Source organism: Alligator mississippiensis, chromosome 9, assembly GCF_030867095.1.
Source record: "Alligator mississippiensis isolate rAllMis1 chromosome 9, rAllMis1, whole genome shotgun sequence".
NCBI classification, from domain to species: Eukaryota; Metazoa; Chordata; order Crocodylia; family Alligatoridae; genus Alligator; species Alligator mississippiensis.
Genome location: NC_081832.1, coordinates 19,761,214 through 19,782,531, shown reverse-complemented (window position 1 = coordinate 19,782,531; position 21,318 = coordinate 19,761,214). Strand labels below are relative to the sequence as shown.

General features: G+C 44.1%; 1 protein-coding gene across 1 annotated transcript in view; it reads left to right on the top strand.

The window, feature by feature from the left end:
• PPP1R16B (protein phosphatase 1 regulatory subunit 16B) overlaps positions 1-21,318 on the top strand; it is a 101,797-nt gene that overhangs the window by 60,802 nt on the left and 19,677 nt on the right. The window lies entirely within an intron of this gene.

Genomic DNA, 21,318 nt, shown 5'->3' with positions numbered 1-21,318 from the left:
AGGGATGTCCTCTTTTTTTAATATTTGGGAACAGGCCTTCTGATACATGGGGCTGCAGCAGACTGCATATAGGTAGAAGAGGCAAGGCAGGAGGTGGGTTTAGTATCATGTACCCTTGAATTTAATAGAGGATGATGTGATGATGAGGCTTAGAGGCTGTCACACAAGCCTCTTATGATACCATTGACTTCACTGGAATTATGTGTGGTTCTTGTGCATAACTTCACCCTTTATTGTGGTAATAACTTCATGCTTACCTCTGCTAGGCCAGAAAAATGAGTCTGGTCCAGATAGGCATGTGAAGTCAAGCAGATTGCTATAAGAATGCCCAGTTAAGTCATCTGGGGACAGGGAGAGGGGGAGGTTTGGAGAATGCAGAACCCTATATAAATAGCCTGGCCTGGATTTTCATGGTTTGTATGTGGGGTTTTCATGAAAAAAAGATTCTGGTTTCAGCTGTGGACCTGAGATGCAACATGACTGGATATTTCTGGATTACTTCATCCCATTCCCCATGTTAAGGCTGTTAGGGGAATAATGAGATGCACAGGATGTAGGGTCCCTTCACATCGGGCTAAGTGCAGGGTTTACCTTAAGTACAGAAAAGGACAATTTTTTTGCCATTTCCCAGTTGGTCTAATAAAAGGTATCATTTTGGAACCAAGCGTTCTAGTTTTTTGTATGTCACTTAAGTACCTGGAACTCGAGTTAATTTCCAAGGCAATGTGAAAGAGAGGAAGCATTCTTCCAAATGCAAGTACTGAAGGTCATAAAGAGGCTTGTAACGAGGTGCATGGCTCAGGGGCTGGAGCCCAGTGGCAAGGAGTTGGAGGGTAACAGCCTGCCTGCCTAGGAGCGCTGGGCCAGCTGACGGGGACGATTGGCTGGTCCTGGAGGAATTTAAAAGCTTCCAGAGAGATGACACTGGGGAGGAGGCAAGCTGAGAAGAAAAGCAACAGTACAGCACTGCATGAAGCCCCTGTGGGAGGTGGGGGGAATTGTGTTGATACTTTGTTACTTTGCTTAGTTTGAAGTAGGAAAGGGAGAAGGGTAGCTCCTGGGCCAAGCTAAAGGAGGAACAAGCCACTACAAGGATCTGCTACACATGGCTGCCTAGAAATGAGACATCTGTTTAAGAAGTCTGACTCCTGGTTTTTTCATGCAAACCAAAGGAGAAGCCAAACCACCTAGAAGCAGTTTGAGCCCAGGGGTGGGAGCCAGGGCATCCATATTCTTACCCAGTGTTGATTCTGGCCACTGTCTGGAATAAGTTTCATATGGACCCTAATCCTACCAGCACTAAGCATGTACATATTTTTAATCCGTGTGGATGGTTCAGTAAATGTAAAAAGCCTGTCAGGGACTCCCTGGCTTATCATATACCGTCCCTTCTGCTTGAAAGTTATTGCTTGTCCAAATACATCCACAAAAGTATACAGTCCTTTAACACACAACAGTGCCACAAAACAGTCACTAAAAAATCCCCAGTGGTGTGGCACAGCAAGAAAGCAGGAGAGACAAGAGTACCACCAAAGTAGAATATAAGTAAAAATAAAAATGTACTTGGATGATCCTAGAGAGGGGACTATGGTCCACGCTGCCAGGAAAGGCAAGAAAACCTCACTGATCCCTCTTAATCTGAGCTGTGGGGAGAATTCTTTCCTGATCCCAAATCTGGCAGTTCATTTGTCCCTGAGTGTGAGGGCAAGGCCCACCAGCATATACCTGGGACACTTTACAGTACCACTTATAGCCACCAGCACAATTAAACTAATATCCAATAACCAATACTTCAAAAGAAGGGATAAGAAAACCAAGAAGTTAAATAATGTTGCATCATGGGAGGACAGTAGGGGAGATAGGAAAACTTCCCCCCTCCTTTCTTCAGCACTTGACTAGCAAAGCGCTGAAGCATGGGCTTACTGGGCACCTCCCATCTGCAAACAATTTACACAGGGGTTAAGGCCCTCCAAACAGATATAGCCCACCAAGCTGCAGATGATTTCCACTGTCCTTTTTCATGCTGCTTAGTTTAAAAAGCCACCTCCTCTAAATCTCTTTTTTAGGACTGAGTGTCTGGGGAAAGATATGCACCTGCTTGAGTATGCAAAACTAGGACTTTGGCCCCTGTGTATCAGTTTCTTAATCAGCACCATGAGGGGTGATCCTTAGCTAACTCTAGGACCCTATGAAGATAAATGAATACTTCAATTTTGAATGTGGGAAGTAGAATTCCTCTGAATGTTACTTACTTGGCAAAACTCATTGACTTTGATGACTTTGCCTGTTCAAGGAGTTTTGAATAAAGCACTCAGTTACACTCCCCAGAAATCATTTGGAAGATTTATGTTGGCTGTTAATTGGGCCCTGTGTGGGGCATGTTATTACTATTAATCTTGAATGGATCTAGCTACTAGCAGGCTTGATCAGTACCACACACTTTGCCCCCTCAGAGAGCAGGAACAGAGCACCACTGGAGTATGGGCAGTGTGGTAGCACTGAAATTGTTTCAGTGCTGAATACAAATCCTTGAGCCCTGACTTCCTAATTAAAACTGACTCATGTTTCCTCTGGAACGGCGGTGGGATCCACCTCTGTTGCATGTAATTAGCTCTCCTGTCAGTAGAGCAGTATAAGCAGCTACTTAAGCATTAATTACTTTAATGAACTTATTAAGATGGGCTTAGCTACTAAAGTGTTTTGTTGTCGCTACTATAAATTTTGAAAGCAAAATATTGCACCGTGGGATTGCTTAGAAGCAATGCAAAACACAGGCCTGGCTGTTCCTGTATCTCCATGTCCATCTTGTGGTAACTTTATTGTCCAATTCTTTCCATCTGGAGCTGACTGTCAGGCTGTCAAAAAGGTCGGTTATTCAATCTTCGCTCTTATTTGTTGACATTCAGATATTAGGAGCACAATGAACACACAAGAACCGGCAACTAAAATGTAAAAGATGTTACATTTTCTTTGTATTGCCTCAAACCTAAGCATAGCCAGTCACAGACCATGGCACGGGTGTTCTGCACCTTGTACAAATGCATGCAAAAAGGTCCTTGCCTGTAGTATACAAAGTAACTTTCAAATAAACATATGGGACAGAACCAAGTGTTCTAATTAGCAGTAGTGTTTTTACTAGGGAAATCAGTGGAGTCCTTCCAAACAGCCCACTGTGGTAAGAGAGTTGGCCCATCCTTAAGCTTGTATAGAACTTGAATGGCTTTTTATTTAATTATTTGGAAGCAAGCTTCATTTCTATGCTCAGTACTTGGGAAAGGCCAGTGCTTTGATAAATGGGAACTTTTTTTCCACTATTTCAGAAAGGAAAACAAAGGACAAGGTTCAAAAAATGGAGGAAGTGGTTGTGCCACTCCTCTTACGCCTATAAGCCAAAGGGATATGGGGAAAACTGGGTTCAGATCCTCTCTGAGCTGGGAGCTGCACAGAAATTGGCCACCTCTTAGGAGCATGTCCTAAACCACTGGCTAGGGTATTTTGGAAAGGCTTTATCCAGTCTGTCCTGTTGAAGCTGTTGCTCTTTGCAGTAAATACTCATTGGGCTAGCGAGAATAAGAATAATTCTTTATTCTGCCAGTTAGGATACCACCTGGAGTGGTCGGAGACCAGCCTGAGATGCAATTTCATTTTTATTGCATGGCGCACATTGGTGAGAGATGTCTGTCTGTTTTTATATTGATGTATGAGGATGTTGCCTCAGCACATGATATTGTTTGTGGAAGGGATGTTGTGTTTTCATATTTTTGTGGGGCAAAAAGCCCCAAAGATGTGTCAAACTGATACACATTTCATCATGTGATGATAAACGTGAACTCACGAACACTGCATCACAAGCTTCATAGTTGCATCACAAGCATGAACTGTGACAGCCTGAACACTGTGGAATCGTAAAGATGAGTTTGCCAGATGAGGTGTTCTGTGGATGCTGGGGCCACAGAGTCACTTTTCACTTATATTGCCTATGCCCCCCACCTTAGCAGATGTGGCATGGTTATTCTCTATAGTGCTGCTGAAGTTAACGATTTTCTTCATCCTTCTCATCATTCAGTAACTACAAGTGTCCGGGAGGTCTAAACAGATTTTTAGACTCCGTGTTGATGGCATTTTTTCATGTATTAATTTATAATACACTTAACAGGGGGGCTACAAGAAGGTTGCCATCATCCCTCCCCATACCAGCCTGATTGACTCTCAGCTGAATAAAACAATGAGACTCATAATAGGTACTTGCAGAGCCACTCCTGTCCTTTGGATGTCAGTTCTATCTCATATCCCTCATCCTGATCTTCAGCGTAAACAAGCTACTTTTAGAGTCTACAAAAAACTGCTTACATTTAATTCACTACCAATTTTTGAGGAACTCAATGACCCCCCCGAAGTCAAGGCTTAAGTCAAGAAGGCCATTTTGGAGTGTGGGAAAAGAGCCGAATGACAAAAACTTTGACATCAAGGAAAAATAAATCCAGCAATGGAACACAACTGACATAATTAATACACTTCTTCTCATGGACCCCACATCTAAACCTCTTTGCTTTGCTTTACCAAGGTGGAGCTGGAGAACACTAAACAGGGTTCGTGCTAAACGAAGTAAATATAACTGGACTGGCTTATCATATACCGTCCCTTCTGCTTGAAAGTTTATCACTTGTCCAAAGACATCCACAAAAGGATGCAGTCCTTTAATGCACAACAGTATCACAAAACATTCACTAAAAAAACCCCAATGGTGTGGCACAGGGAGAAAGCAAGAGAGACAAGGGTACCATCAAGGTAGAATACAAGTTAAAATGTACTTGGATGATCCTAGAGAGGGGACTATGTTCCATGCTTCCAGGAAAGGCAAGAAAACCCCACGGATCCCTGCTAATGATGTAGCTACTACATAAATAGAATTTTATTAAAGACCCCCAAGTGTGAGTGTGGCAAAATCCAAACTATAGTACACATGATAGGAGAATGTCCTATTTATCTTTTTAATGGTTGCATTGAAGATCTTCACCAGACTACTGACAATACCTTGCAATGAATATCAAATCTAAAACTGTCATGCTAGCCTTGTTTCTTAGTGCCGTTGTTTATAGCTTGTTCTGTCATTTGGTTGCTGTATTACATATGAATGAATAGATAAATAACTGTGACATCCTAATTAATTTGGGACCCTTACTTCCTGCTAGTTGAGTTTGCAGGTAGTGGGGCATGTACATACACATTGTGAGAGCCTCATTTTCAGGGAGCTGTCAGACTTTCAGTACTTTTAGTCAGGTGAAACAAGCATTAAACTAAATTACCCTGTATCCAGAGCACTTTAATGATCAGGATGTGGGGCAGTAGAAATGTGACATCTGTCCACATTCCTGTTGTTTTTTTCTTTTAATGATGTGACCTCATTTGGAAAGTCTTTCCTTTTTATGCAGCCTCTGGGGAAACAAGACTGGGGATTTCAGAAACGTATTCAGTATGGAGGATTAAATTAGAAAAACCTGAAGTAAATTAAGCATGTGTCCTCAGTTTCTGAGATCTTGGGTTTTTCCTTGCATGCCAGTATAAGTGGGCTTTAATTTCAAGGACAAGATCAACTAATTAGAGATGGCTTGTCCCAGAGAGAGAAGAGCTGTGGTTGGGTTACTTGTCCATTCTGTTGACTACGTAAACAAGGTCTTTGGGCCTGACTCAGCCCACAGGCAGTTGAAGTTGTCTAGTTTTTCTTTTACGATGGGAAGAACTAGGGGGTGTTTGATTTTCATCTAGAAACCTTCATTAAGGATCTTTTCCTAACGTGTCATCAGGCCTGTCTTTTTTTCTTGCACTTCTGAAGAGTCTGAGCTGCTGCAGAATTACTGGGTTTGTGTGAGAGCTGGCTTCTGCCAGAATCCTATTTTTAATGCATGAGCTTATTCTTCATGCAGCATTTAACACCCCTTAGAAAACTGGCAAATTTGCATTAATTTCCCTGACTTTGCATTGACTCTTTTTGTTTCACAAAAGAGTGCCTTTCCTTTTGGCTTTGGAATAGAAGCAAACATTCCTCTAGCTTATTCTTTTACTTTTCACCAACATTAGTGGCCCTGAGCCTGCAGGTGAAACACTCTGTGACTTCAGTTAAGGAGTGTGTAGGTTGGTGAAACAATAGTTTTGGAAGAATAGTTTTCTTGTTTTGGTGGTGTGCTTGTCCGTTTAACTGTGTTACTGGTTACTGCGCACTCAGCAAAAAGAGGTCAGAAAACCTGACCTGTAAGCAAAGTTACACTAATTGACCGTTTCCCTTCAACTGTTTAACTTTGCACAGTTGTCTGGTAGGTCCTTAGCAGCTATCTTTACCACTGTGTTGTTTATTGGAGTCAGTCGGTGTGGAAAAGTCATGTTGCGGGCAGCAAGACTGGAAATGATTCCAGTTCCAGTTTCTTTCTCAGATTCACAGAGTTTTTCTTTGAATTCCAGGCGTATGGAAAGTGTTCGGTCTGGAAAGCAGACTTTCTGTCAAGTCCTCTGGAGATAAGGAGAAGACAAATTCACATTTCTGACTTAGCAAGTTCTAATCAAAGGAAAACTCATTTGCAGCTTTGGGGAAACATGGGACTATAACCTGCAAAAATTTGCTTGCACTGAGGTTTGGCCTTGTGACAAAGACCAAGTAGAAAAGACTAATTCTATGCTGCCTTGCTGACCTAGTCCAGGAAAGCCTGTGTGTGCAGCTTTCAGAGTGGAGTTTCAGGGACTTACCTCTGTCCCAGACCTTCTGGATTCAGTAACAGGGTAACTCTTCGGACTCGAATAGAGACAACACTGCCTGCCCCATCCTGACAAAACATTTGCTCCTTCCTGTCTACTACAGGCAAAAGCAACCTTTTCAAGCTGCAGGCTGGAATCACCCACGCCAAGCCAGAGGTGAGTGGTGGGCGGGTGCCAGGACCCTGCTGCTGCTGCTTATCCCTGTGGCAGCATGGAGAGGGTTCCTGCAGCCAAAGCCCTGCCCTGCTGCTGAATGCCACCAAAGCCTCAAGTCCACAGGCAGGATATGGTCCATGGGCTGTAGGTTGCCAACCCATGATCTACAAAATGAAACCTGGTTTCTGTACCTAAACCTGAATGTGGCCCCACACTTCTGCCTTGGGACTCCACATCTCTACTCTGGCATTCTGCCAGTTATTTTCTGTCCTTGACCTGGTGTCCAACGTCTCTCCTCCCCAAGCTCCCCTCACCCACTTCCCTATTAATGTGCAACATGCAACTGGATGCTGTAGAAAACTGGGTAGAAAAGGGAAGGCATCCCTGGGAATGGAAAAGATGGTTCAGGATGGAATCCTCCCAAGACCTGAATTCGAACCCATCTCCCAGCACTGTGTCCACTAGGTTGACCCTTGCTTATGGGGGTAGCCAGTACTGTTCAACAAGATCTGTGTGCTTCCTTAAAGGGTTCCTACATGCACACTGTACTGCCTGATTTGGTCAGCCCAGAAGTCAAATCACAAGGAGAGGCTGATCCTGTGATCTTCCTAGCTTGGATAGAACCAAGACATTGGAGAGATCACAGGATCTGGCCTCTGTGCTTTTCAGACTAAAGGAGCTGGTCTAAGTGCCTAAACTTCTGGGGTGAAGTGTCACTTAGTACCTAGAATCCAAGATAGATTTGGGACCCTGGTTTCCCTTTCCAACTCTGCCACAGGCTTTATAACCTTGGAAAAAGAAACTGGAGCTTCAGTCTAACTCAGCTGAGATTCCACATTTTGAAATGAGGATAATACTGATTAACATCCCAGGAGATGTTCTGAGGCTTACTTTGCTGATGGCAATGGAACTTTTCCTTGAATGAAAGATGCTTTTGAAATTCAGAGTATTCTGGATGCTTATTCAAACCTCTGAATCACTTAAAATTCACTACTGAATAATTGCATATCATGGAAACAGAATGGTTGCCAAATTTAGAATGCTATTCATCTGCTAAGTTTCAGGCTTCTTATAAACTCACATGAAAGTTTTCTTTTTACCAATATTTGTTTTTGAAAGGAAATTAAAACACAGACTCTTGAACAGACTTCCTATTTCACAGACATTTCCTTTTCAGCATCTTAAGCAAGGTAGAAACCAAACCCACTGAACAGGTGATGTTATTGTTCCTTTTGGTGGTGGTTTCTTAACTGTTTGAATGTCCCCTGCTGTCATACAGCCTGCACATTGAAGTTCTCTTTGAATGATGGGTGTTTCATATACATCCAATAATACAGATGCCTCTTGACATATTCCCTAGTTGCCTGGCTATATTAATAGCCTGGCCTGGATTTTCAAGGTCTGTATGTGCGCTTTTCATGAAAAAAACATTCTGGTTTCCATTGTGGACCTGAGACACAACCTGGCTGGATATTTCTGGATCATTTCATCCCTTTGCCTACATTAAGGCTGTATTGGGAGAATAATGAAACATGCTGGGAAGGATGTAGGGTCCTTTCATATGAGCCCGAGTTTGCAGGGTTACAGTTGCACCCTTAAATGCCTGGAACTTGGGTTCATTTCAAGTCCATATTGAAAGTGAGGAAACCTTCCAAATACAAATAGTGAAGGTTATAAATAGGCTGTACTACATATGGCTGCCTAAAAATGAGATAACTGCTTAAGTATGACTCTATTTTTTTCATGGAAAGGGGCTATGGTGGCACAGGTGCTAAGGTGCATGGTTGACAGCCCAGAGATCCCAAATTTGAGGCCATAACAGAAGTGCCACTGGAGTGTGCCTGTCATATTCCAACGAATCCTGTGAATTCTGCTAAATACCTTGTCACAACAAGGACATGAGAAGGAAGGAATGAGAATACAAACCAAAGGTAAAGCCAAACCTCCTAGTAGCGGTTTAGGTGGGAGCCAGGGCTTCCATATTCTCACTCATTGTTATTTCTGTGCATTGCCTAGAACAAGGTTCATAATACCCCCCACAATGCCTACCTTGGAAGGTGCCAGAGTGCTGGCATGCCAGAAAAAAAATATGAGGGCAGGGGGTACATGGCAGGATACCCTGCTTGTGCCCCTTGCCCACCACCCAAAGCCCCTGCCCCCCAGCCTGGGCTCTGTGGCTGTCAGCAGCTGCCCTGCCACACTTCCCCTGTATGTACGGGAGCAGCATGGGCAGCAGCGCAGGGTTGTGCCCCTCGCTGCTGCCCCGCCTGCAGGGTAAGTGTGGCGGGGCAGTGGGGAGCTCGGAGCAGGCAGCTTTCTGCGCCCCCCGCTGTGTCCTGCCGCACCGGGTTCCAGAGGCTGCTCTGCAGAAGTGGCAAGGGCAGCACAGCGGGGAGCCGGGTCTGGGAGGCAGTTGGGGCCGGGGCCAGGGCGGAGAAGCAGCAGATATTTGCAGTTGGGCCAGGTTCTGGGTAGCTGCTGATAGCCATGGAGCCTGGGCTGCTTGCAGCAGGGCTTCCTTGGGAGCAGCCTGGGCTCCGTGACTATCAGCAGCAACCCAGGGCCGGGGCTGGCTGCAGCCGGGAGGCTACAAACAGCTGCCGCCCTTCCACCCCGGCCCCAGCTGTCTCCCAGCCTTAGGGTGCAGGAAGGCAGTAGGTGCTGGCAGTATGCCCGTTGGGGCCCGGGGTGGGGAGGCAGCAGCTGTTTGTAGCCTCCCGGCTGCAGCTGGCCCCGGCTTTGGGTAGCCATTTTCCTCTACCCCAGTGTGTGCTGAGGAAAATGGCCTCGCATACCATGCTCGGCACGCGTGCCGGGGGTTGCTGACCCCTGGCATAGACTGTAGCTCAGAGCAACTCAAGCATCTCTTGGGGCTCTAGAGAAGACAGGAATGGAGGCAAACCTAGGAACGAGGGTCTCTAACAATCCTAGGACAGGGAAAGAAATTAAGAAATAACTTAAAATGAATTGCTGAAGATAGGGGATAGATTATTTCACAATCTTTTTTGACTGCCAGTTCACGTAACTATTTCTGCTGGGGTCAATATAGTTTGGCTCATGACAGCTTAGCAAGCAGGTTCATTTTTCCCTTGCGCTTTCTAGATTCAAAAATTCTTTTCTATTCTTTTCTTACCCGTGGATATCCAGGGGTCAGAAAAACCCACAGGAACAAAAATACAGAGCAGCACGTGCACGGGCAGCATGCACTTGCAGTGCAGAGAACACGTGTGGTCAGTGGTGTTGCAAATGTGTACGCAGCGCAACATACCACCTGATCGTGCTTGTCTGGATGTGCACAGAGAGTACAAAGAGGTATCCACAGTGGCAAAAATATTCCGACCCATTGTGGTCTTTATGTGTTCTTTGCAACACAAGAATGGCTCTATTTTTTTCTGTAGTAAAAAAAATGAGTGGAAACCAAGAGCTGACATTTTCCAAGGGATACCTCGAGTCATAAAAGCTTGAAAACCACTGACCTAAACAGTAGGTATGAGAGAAGTGAACTGCCCTGTAAGTATAGCCATGTGCCGTTGACTCTGGAACCTAATGACAGTTTTAAAAAACGCACGCATTATCTGTTTCAGGCTGATTAGCCAGATTTGACCCAGTATTTCCCAGATCATTCAGCAGTGAGACTGCCAGGTTGGTGATTCTCTAGGGCAAGAGCAGATGTGGAAATGGGGTGGCATTGTATTTCAAAATCATAAAAATTGTGGTTTCATTCCACAGCATGAAATATTCTCCAGGTGGGTAGAGCTTAAAACAGATGGGTCTCTGTTGGATTGATCCTTGTCCAGACTTCCCATAAGGTATGGTATATTAGCAGAGAAACAGCATGAATATATATATATATATATATATATATATATATATATAAGCTTAGTTGGAAGGAGTCTCAGGCCTTAAACTTTTGTGAGAGGACAAGGCAACAAATCTTTTGGTGGAGTATTTTAGGTCCTAGTTCAGCAGATATGCTGGGCGACTTCTTCTTTAAAGTCAGTTTATTACACTGAATGTTTGAAGTTGTCTGTTTCCTTTTCTTGCAAAAGGCTTTGTGTGGCAAAATTATCAACAGCTGGGGAGGGGAGGGGAGAGGAGATCAGTGGTAATAGGTGGGTAGGGAGAACACAATCAATGCACTCTTGACTCATGTTAACACTAGGAGGGCTTTATTTATTTAAGAACAATAACACTATTGGAATATAAGATGCTAAAGCAGCAAAATGCTCCATATGTGGATTCAGCTTTATCTTGGCAAACTATGGATACATTTCTGTTGTATTTATTCAGTGAAACCAGTTATAAAAATAAAACCCTTCCCCTGCATTGCTGGAAACCTAAACACAAGGACAGCTTTTTGAAAAGGCAAGAAAGCCAGGGAGAGAAAAAAACTGACTAGTCTAAATTTCATTGTCCAAATTAGAGAATCAATTGCAAAGGGTATAAAACAAATCTGATTTTTAAAACTTATATTTTAACAATGCAGATTCTGCAACTCCTTACTCCATGTTTTCAGACATATGCTAAAATATGCCTCCTTAAACTGACACTTCATCTGTTTAAAGTTAACTTGGCGCATATGTTTCTGTAGGATCCAGGTCTGGCACTAGGCCTGTCCTTGAAATTTTTGTCAATATATCAATGTCAGGTAGGGCTATGATTTTTATTTATGTATTTATTTATTTAGCTATTTATTTTTGGTGACACTCTTATTTTTCTCATGGTTGAAGTTTTTGTATAATCCGAGTTACTACCAGTATATGTTGTAGTGTCCTAATTATAAGTCAAACTTTTTCTTCAAAAGCTGTCATAAAAATTGCATTCAGTTTACATGTAGGGTTGACCTATAAAAGAAACTATAACATTGATTTTCAGTTGAACCTTGCAGAAATATGATACATATTAGCATAGAATCTCAAAATATTTGGGGGTCAATTTTCTTAAAACTGACCCTGGACCGTAGACTGAATGCAAATGCAGGATCGACCTTTATAATGAGAACAATACAGGCAAGTGTGTTTGTCAGCACAGTCTAAGGAACTGATAAAAGCTATGCGAACAAAAGCACTTGTTTGTTGGTATCAACTTGCAACTGTACTTGGAGGGCTGGACAGAATAACTAGAGACAAACTTTTTCTACAGTAGATCTGGCTTGAGATGATGACAGTCATGGAACTACTCTGTAATCTTGACAAAGCCTCTTGAAGTGTGAGTGAATGTTTTGCAGAAAAAAACATATTCTTTGCCATTGTTTAGTGGTGTACATGTTGCTTTTCTACCTCTTCTCTCTGTCTCATAGGAGTTGGGGAAATGGGTAAGGCTGGGATGTGTCTGGAGGAAGTTGGATACATCAAGAGGTGGGTTGTTGATGGTGTTCAGTAAGCTTGTATTTTATGTAGCTGCCAAGATTGAATGATATGGAGATGACGACTGTTTAGAACTTGCTCACTTTAAGAGAGGTATTGTCATGGCTGTCAAGAGAGCTCTTTTATTCTGCATGGTGTAGATTTGAATGATTAAATATACAGAGAGAATGCAATGTATAAAGCCTTCTCAGTGTGGGAGAAGTTTAATTATAGCTAGAACAGGTAGAATAATAGAAATAGTACATTTGAATTATGATTCAGTGAACATAACTCACAGTGAATTACTCACAACAGTGTGTTCACCCAGCTCTTATTGTTATAATGATATTGCATCAGTTAGTGTTCATTTTGAAAGTGTGCTTTTATTTCTTACATTTTTGCTTGATACATGAAGGCTATCAGTGGATCTGAGCCCTATCCTTACAAATAAGTAGGGCCAGATATTTTTAAAAGAGTGTAGCATGCTGGGCACTGAACTCTTAAGAACCTAAACATAAGTGCAGGAAGTGAGTTGCTGGCAAGTGAACACTCTCAAAACTTGCCCATAGGCTAGGGACAGACATTCAAAAAGCCTGAGCCTGAACTGATTCAGTCTTTGCAGGCTAATCTAACCTGGCTAGGCTAAACTGTACAGACATCCCAGATGTGCAGGCACATTCCTCCAGTGGCTCAGGCTAGAAGCCAGGGGATGCTAGAGCAGCCCTCCCTTCCCTTGTACAAAGCTGAGCTGAGGTGGGGCGTGACCCTGCCCCACTCCTCAACAGACCAGCAGGGAATGTTTATCATCTCTAATTCAGTGTTTATCATCCCATTAAGAAAACAGAGGAACATTACCAACTATCTGTTGATTTTTACTTTGTCCCATGTGCCAGCATGTGGTCTGCTAGCTAATACTGAGAGGTGTCGGTTAGGGGGGAATGCCTGCTTAGCAGAGCGTAGTGGGGGGGGGGAGAGCAGAAGCCAGGCAGACCCCTGGGAATGCTGTAGAGGTCCAGCCAGGGAGCAGAGGGGAGGGCCAGCCCTGCTGTGGAGCAGAGAGCCCCGCCCAGCCCAGAGAGCATGCTGGGATGCTGGGGGAGTCTGATCTAATTTAAACCAGCAAGGGGTCTGGGGCAGACATTGCATAAACCGGTTTGAGCCAAATCTGTTAAGTTTGATACTACATTCAACCAGGTTTATTTGAAACTGGTTCAGCCATTCTCAAACTAGTTTATGTGCACTGAACATCTGTTCTGTTATAGGTTTAAATCAGCTTCTGATCACTTAAACCGGTTTATGTGTAATGTCTGTCCCAAGCCATAGAGGTCAGTTCTTTGATGCTTCAACTCCGTTTAAGTCAGTGACAGACAAGGTTCCTTGGGTGAATTTGATATCTATCTTTTATTAGACCAACCCAAATAGTTGGAGAATAGTTATTAAGCAAGCTTTCAGGTTCAAAAACCCTTCGTCAGGCTAGGGAAGTTTCAGCAGTTGATGTGTGTGCTCTTAAGTCAGTGATGAATTCAGTTTCTCTTTCTCCATGTACTTATAGCCTTCATCACAGTAGTATCTGTGTCCTTTCCATTATACTGTGCAGGACAATGTTCTGTTCCCTTGAGACAAAGCAGCTAGCTGGAAATTTTATTATGAATTAACTTATTAAAAAACAGTTATATGAAAACCTGGGAAGATGCATGGATATTATACATTGTTTAGTGGCACACACAATAGTTACCAAGTTGTAGTCTTTTTTAAATTTGTCAGTGCTGGTTGGTCATGAAATAGTGGTTCCTTCTGCTACGCTCTTTTGGTAGTTTATTATTTTTAATATTATTTTCAGTATCAGTTAATTCTGTAGTTGACAGATACTATAGAATTGGAAATAAGACTTTCTATCTATGAAGATGTAGTTTCTGCTTGAGAAACCTCTGCAAGTACGGTGCTCCAGCATCTGGCTTGCAGACACTGGAGGGAAATACCAGCTAGTTTGAGCTGTTCAAGGAACCAGATTTTGTCATTGCTATTTTTGTTTAGGGGGAGTTTTCAGATTTCAGTATTTCTTCCTTTATGAAACAAACCAAAATGTTTCCCCTTAACCACAACTGGGGAGAAAAGAAATAATTTTAAGTTGATTTGAAACATTTTGTTTTGATATAATCATTTTTTTTTGTTCCAATTATTAAATATTATGTATTGGGTCAGGCCCATGTCCCTTCTGCACAAATATCCTACACTGTACCCTGACCCCTTTGGAACTAAGTGAAGATCCACTTTTTAGTAGCACCGCAGCAAACCACTGTCTTTTGGTACTCTAGGATTTGCTGATTCCCTGTAATACATTCCAATTAAGAGGCTCAATGTTTCGTAACATGGAGAATAACCTGCTCAGAGCATTGGAAATACACTTTTTTTGTACACATCCTAATTCTTTCATCAGACGACAGGACATGCTCCCACTCACCTCGTGGAAGTAGCAAGGCTTAGGAGGCTCAAAGGTCTTGGGGAACTGGCAAGGGTGGTCCTACTCACTTTCCCACTAGTGAAAGAGGTCCCACAGCATAGTGATAATGTGTCTCAAAGCTATTGGCCCTTCTTCTGTGACCCCAGCTGGGATTTACTAGTTCAGGCTCCCATTATTAATGTTTTCTGGTTCACCTTTAATTGGGCTCCCTGCAGCTCTGATCACTGTTAGTGGCCAGCATGTTACCGCATGATACTATTTCAGGCTGTCTCTGTATTCGGCAGAAAAGCAGAAATCCCTAGTGTACCTCCTGCAAAACAGCTGCTCCGTAGGCAGGCAACAGAGCATGCAGTAACCTGCTTTCTTTGCTACTGGCTGAATGGGGTCAGAGGCAAGACATGGGCCCTGCATACAGTAGAAATAAGATCATTTTGCTCTAGAGGAATGTCACGGCGGGGTCCTGTAGGAGGGCCGTGATCTCCTTAAGGCCCCCTCTCCATGTCAAGTTGGCCCAAGGGCACCCTCTATTTCTCACCTGCCACGTCTTTGATGGTTTGAATTGGTTGGGAGGCTGCCTTACGCCCTCTGACACGTCTCTATGTTTATTCAGACCCCATGATTTCCTGGACTCCTCGTGGGTCTTGTCCTGCAAATGGGTGCTTTGAGGCACCCTAGCCTTATGGGCTATGCATGGCTCCAACCACCCCTGATACCACACCCCAAGCCTCACAGATGGAATCGACGTTGGTCTGTCTCTACCTCTCTCTTTCTACGTACACTGCCGCCCCCTCCTGGGGCTCTCCTCGCCCACTCCGGGCCTTCTCTGCGCTGTCGCCCTCTCTCGGGGCCTTCTCAATAGTGCCCCCTCTCTGGGGCTTGTCGTGCCCACACCTGGGCTTCTCAAAGTTGCCCCCTTCCTGGGGCTCGTCACGCCCGCACTGGGCTTCTCAATAAGGCGCTCCCCTTTCCGGGGCTCGCTGTGCCCAACTTGGGCTTTTCTAATAATGTTGCCCCCTTTCTGGGGCTCATCATGCCCACCCTGGGGCTTCTCAGAAGTGCAACCCCCCCCTTCTGGGGCTCGCCATGCCCAACTTGGGCTTCTCAGTAGGGCGACCCCCCTTCTGGGGCTCGCTGCGCCCGTACTAGGGCTTCCCAAGAGTGCCCCCTTCTCTGGGGCTTGCTAAACCCCTTATAGCCTCACCCAAACCACCGGTGTAATACATAACAACACAAACTCGAGCCTCCTGGCTATAACTCAAACACATGCCCTCTGGCCATAACAACATTGCTCAACTCTGGTCAAGCTGTACTTGCTTTTAGGCTTCTCCTTGCATCCTAACTCCAGGAGCCCGAGCCCGAGCCCGAGCCCGAGCCCGAGCCCGAGCCCCTGCCCCTGCCCCTGCCCCTGCCCCTGCCCCTGCCCCTCTGGTTGCTGGCAGGGAACTGCCTCAGGCCTCTGCTTCTGGGCTTTATAAAAGCCAGGCTCTGCCTCCTACAGGCAGCTGACCGCTGGCAGGTGTGGGTCATTTGCTCCCTCCCGTTGCCCTGGCAATCCGCAGCTGTGCTCCTTAGACACTGCTAGGGCTTTTTCTCTAGCAGTTTCTGCCCTCTAGGAGCAGGGCACCTCAGTGCTCTGCGACAAGGAGAAAAAGAGAAAAACTTCAATGGGCAGAACAAGCAATGAACGATAAGCAGCCAGCAAAGAGTAAATGAAAGCTATGACTGTCAGATTGCTGTTCTGTGGCCTAAGTGAAATGAGTTGGGTGGTCTCAGCTCAGTTCCTGGCTGACAGGTGTCTACATCTTGGTTGGTCCCTTTTTTGTCCAAGAAGACAGTTACTGAATGGGTGGGCAGCACACATGTCATCTGAAAACCACTGGCCAAGTGCTGTGAAGTCCCTGGGGAAGGCATGCCTTGCTTTCTTCAGTGAGGAAGGATAGTTCTGTGCTTAGGAAGGGTACTGGGAGTCAGGTTTGTATTCCCAGCCCCACCGTAGATCTCTTGTGATGCTACAAATCATTTCTTTCATTACCTCCATTTCCCCATCTGCAAAATACTCCTTTGCATATAGACTTCAAAGCTCAAAATCATGACAGTTGGTGAGGGAGGCTGAATGAGTCCTCCTTGACAGACTCTGTTACAGGATCCTGAGGCTGAGAGGATCTTCAGGGCTATGGGGAACTCCCTGGGGGCAAAGCAGCACAGAAAGAAGGGAGCAGGGAGTTGAATGAAAGTGAACCTTAGCCTTCAACTCTTAGGCTAAGTACAGACGGTCAAAAAGCCCGAGGCTGAATCAATTCAGTCTTTGCAGGTTAATCTAAAATGCAGAGATTAAACTGAGAAACAACTAGACAGACATTCACTTTTGATTCAGGAAATGCAGCCGCATGTCTGGAGTGGCTCAGGGTACAAGGGGGGGGGGTGCTAGAGCACAACTCTGGAACGTAGCCAGCATGGGCTGTTTGTGTTCACTTCCTCTTCCTGCTGCCCCCAAAGTCTCTGGGATTTTCAGTCCAGAATCAGAGCAGGAGGATTCTGCAGGGTTGCTCATCACTTCCTTTTCCTGCTTCCAGGTGCTTCTGGGATTTGTAGTCTACAATCACAGCCAGCAGTAAGTTTTTGGCAGGGCAGGGCAGCTCTGTACTCAGGGAAAGGGAAGTTTAACCCCCCTCCCTGGATCCAGACCCCAGCTAAGCTTTGCTGGGGGTGGGGGGGGCAGTCTGTGCCTCTCCACCCCCAACCTTTCTGTACTAGAGCAGACAGCCCAGCCCAGACCTGGAAAGCATGCTGGCGGACTGTGATTTAACTTGAACCAGGAAGGGATCTGGGACAGAAATTCCATAAACTGGTTTTACCCAAATCAGTTAAGTCTGATACTGCATTCAACCAGGTTCATCTTAAACCTATTTCAACCATTTTGAAACTGGTTTATGTACAATGAACTTCTGTTCTGTCACAGGTTTAAACCAGTTTCTGGGTTTATGTGTAACTTGTGTCCCTAGCCTTGGGGCATTTGTACACATGCTTGTGCCACAGTGTCAGGCGCTTTTAAAAGCACCCAATGCTGTGGTGCATGTATTTATATAAATGGCGAAATGCACATCAGTGCTGAGAAAATGGCAGTGGTGTGCTTTTGAACTAAAAGACATTGAAGGTGTTTTAATTCAAAAGCACGCCGCTGCCATTTTCTGCACGCTGATGCACATTTTGCCATTTATACAAATGCATGCAACACAGTGCCAGGCACGTCAGTTCACGTGCAGAGCAGACTCAAAAGAGCTGCTCGATTTAATTGAGTTTGCTCCAATGTGCTGGATCTCTTGTGTGCTGGAACAGACAAATGTATGTGTATAAATGTCTTTAGAGTCTAGATATAGCTATCTAGTCAGGGCATAACTGAAAATGAGCTTGGTGATGTGTGCCCTGGTTCCCTGGGACAGCTGATGGGATTTCAGAACCCGCAGCTATCCCAGGGAACCAGGGCACACATCACCAAGCTCATTTTCAGTTATGCCCTAAATAGATAGTTGCATCTACACTCTAAAGGCATTTATACCAGTCTGTTTTTCAGGGCTCTTTCCAGGCATTCCTATAGTTTATAGTGTTCTAGTATCTGAGCACCTTGAAAACAATGAATATAGCTTTTCTTTTGTGAGGAAGGGAAATACCATCCCTGTTTTACAACTGAGAGACTGAAGCTTAGATTAAAGGCCTAATTTTAATTGAAGGGGTTGAACAGTTCAAATTTCAGCAAGATGGCTGCTTTAAAATGGGGTTCAAAGACAGCCTGGTTTACAAACCTCAAATTGGCTAGAGGCAGTTTGTGAGCACTAAGCACTTCTAAAAATCATAGTCCATGGTACACCTGGGGATTGAAGGCTTCTTCTGAAACTCATCCCCCCATACTGACCTTATCTAAGTTAACTATGGAATGACAAAACACGGAAGGGTATTTCCAAGACTAACCCCAGGTGTGACAACTCACTAATTGAAGGGTAGTAGTTTAGGGCTGTCCTGCTGAGTGAGCAGAATGGTTCCTGCATTTTTATGACAACTCTTGTCACCCTCATAAAGTGCATTTCCTATTAGGGATGAGGTGAATGGCAGGGCTGTGCCGGTAAGGAACATGACGCAAAAGCTGGTACCATCTGTTTCGTGTTCATGAGCATGAGTGACAAAAACTTCATTGGGCCTGTGAAGGGAAGAGAAAGAATATGTGCCTGGTTGTAAAGTTCATCTCACATTGCATTAGCGGAGCGTTGTGTCAGTTCAGTGCTAATAATCCTGAACCCTTTAAGTACCTTAGGAACTCTGCCCAAGCAAACAGTGGCCATATGGACTCTTCAGCATAGATCCTGGTATTCCTTAACAAGCTGAGATCAATGCTCCTGCTCCTCCCCCCACAGAGGGACAGAACTTGTAAGGTTAATCTGCCAGTGACTATTTGCCCGAATCACTTTATGCAGGGAAAACATAATTATGGCGCTACATGTCATTAGTACACAATGGCTCTTAAACGAACCAGATTGAATTAAGCCTCCTAATGGCATTGCATCCAAAGTAAATAACAAAAAAACCAGATCCACTGGTGAGTGACACAGCTATCTGTCAGATTCTATTAGAAGAGCAGGAAGATGGGGTTAGCCAACAATAGTAGCAGTGGCATAGTCATTAAATCAGACATTGGCTGGGGTTCAGCAGGTTTTATTATGGGTCCCTCAGTGTTGCAGGAGGGCTTGGGGGAAGTACGCACACTGAGTGCAAGCAGAAGCTGCCTGGATTCAATATTGAAGCTGAAAAAATCTAAACTTAATCTAATGGGTGGTGGATTTTTAATGCTGTATGGGTTTGTTATTGTTGTTTTCATTTCAAGAACTGTATCTGAGAAGAACATTTATTTTTGCTTGTGTAAATAATTAACAGGCAAGATGCTGGTGCTCCAAAATATGTAACATGGTTCCTGGACTTTGTAGCACCTAGAAACTGTATACTGCAAATGTTTTCCTCTCGGCAGTTTTCTACATTGAGAATTCAATGGTGTCAGGCTCTCAAAGCACTTTACAAATATTAATTAATCTCCCAGCAGGCCTGTGAGGTCAGGAAGGATCATTGTCCCTCGTTCAAACTGGGAAACAGAGGCGCTGGGTTAGAGAGACAGCCAAGATTGGAGCAAATAGGAAAACTGAGGAGAGAACAAAATCAGTCTACTAGCTGCTCTGACTGCCAGACCAGATGGCACTTTGTCCCAGTGAGTTGCCAAAAAGTGTTTGTAGCAAAGTAAAGAAGTCTTGCATTGTTTAAACACAAAGAGGAATCAGCAAAAATCTCATTCATGTTTCCTTGCGGGGTTGTTGCAGTGGATGAGTTACATAATGATTGCTTGTATTGGAAAATAGGGTAGCCTCACGTCTACAGCACAGGCATTAGAATGAGCTCCAAAGTCTCCTCTTAAACCATCTCCTGCTGAGGTTGTGAGCAAATCACTTAACTGTCTGCCTGTCAAACTGCTGGCTACGAAAACAGCTGAGTCAAGAGTGCAGTGAGTACTATTCCTGCTTGGGGAAGTGGCCAGCCCTACAAAAACTCTAGACTGCCACCAGAATAGGAAGTCCTAGTCGGCATGCAGTTTAGACTTGTTGGGTTGGTAAAACATAACTGGGTTGCAAGATATACTGTAATTTCTGAGGCATCTGGATTTTTGTAATGAAGATACAAAGTTTGTTATGAGCTGCTTTGTGGCTGTGATGGGTGAGGAGCCAGAATGGAGTTTTGGGGGACACTTCTCAACAAATCCATGTTTTGTGGTGGCCTGCAGTCACAGAGGACTGGACTCCATGACCCTTCTGGGTTTGTTCTCCTGGGTACCTGAGCTAAGGTCCTGCATATAACAAAGGCTTTGACAGATCACAGGACATTGTTAATGTTCAATACGTTTTGCAGGCTCGAAGCATATTGTGCTGGTGTTCCCAGGCTCGGTGACTTTAGTAGAAACCTTCAGCTCTCACACTTATTTTCCATTTCACAAATGAGGATTGGAACTTCTTGCAGTTTCATGGCCATCTGAACAGTTATATTAACTGTATAGCAGCGTCTGAACTAGAGCTGGTCCGAAATGGGTTTTTTGTCTTGCAAAATTTTTTGATACCGAGGATAATTTTTTTTTTTTTTTTACCTAAATCAGGACAAAAAGCCAACATGTTGAATTTCTTTGCAAAACCAGGTTTGTTTCAATTGAAACATCTTGTTTTGTTTAAATGAAAAATACTTTTTTTTTGTTTCAGTCACTTTCATATGAATTTGTAATAGAAATTTTTTAATTCATTTCAAAACACATTACTGAAACTTCTCATTTAAGGGTTTTTTTGGAATAGTTTTCTACTATTTTTTAACAAAATGCCTGTATTTTGTACCTCAGTCTGTGCCATCTTTTGAAATTTGGATAAAATAACATTTTTTTTCCAGTGACTAGAGGGTTTTCATATAAAATGTTTTCATCCAGCTCAGTTCTACATGCTAATCCTGAGCCTTACTGTGTTCTCTGGGGGCAGACCACAGGAGTTCTGTTCTTTCTCTGTGTACATTACAAGGTCTGTTTCTCTATAATAAAGG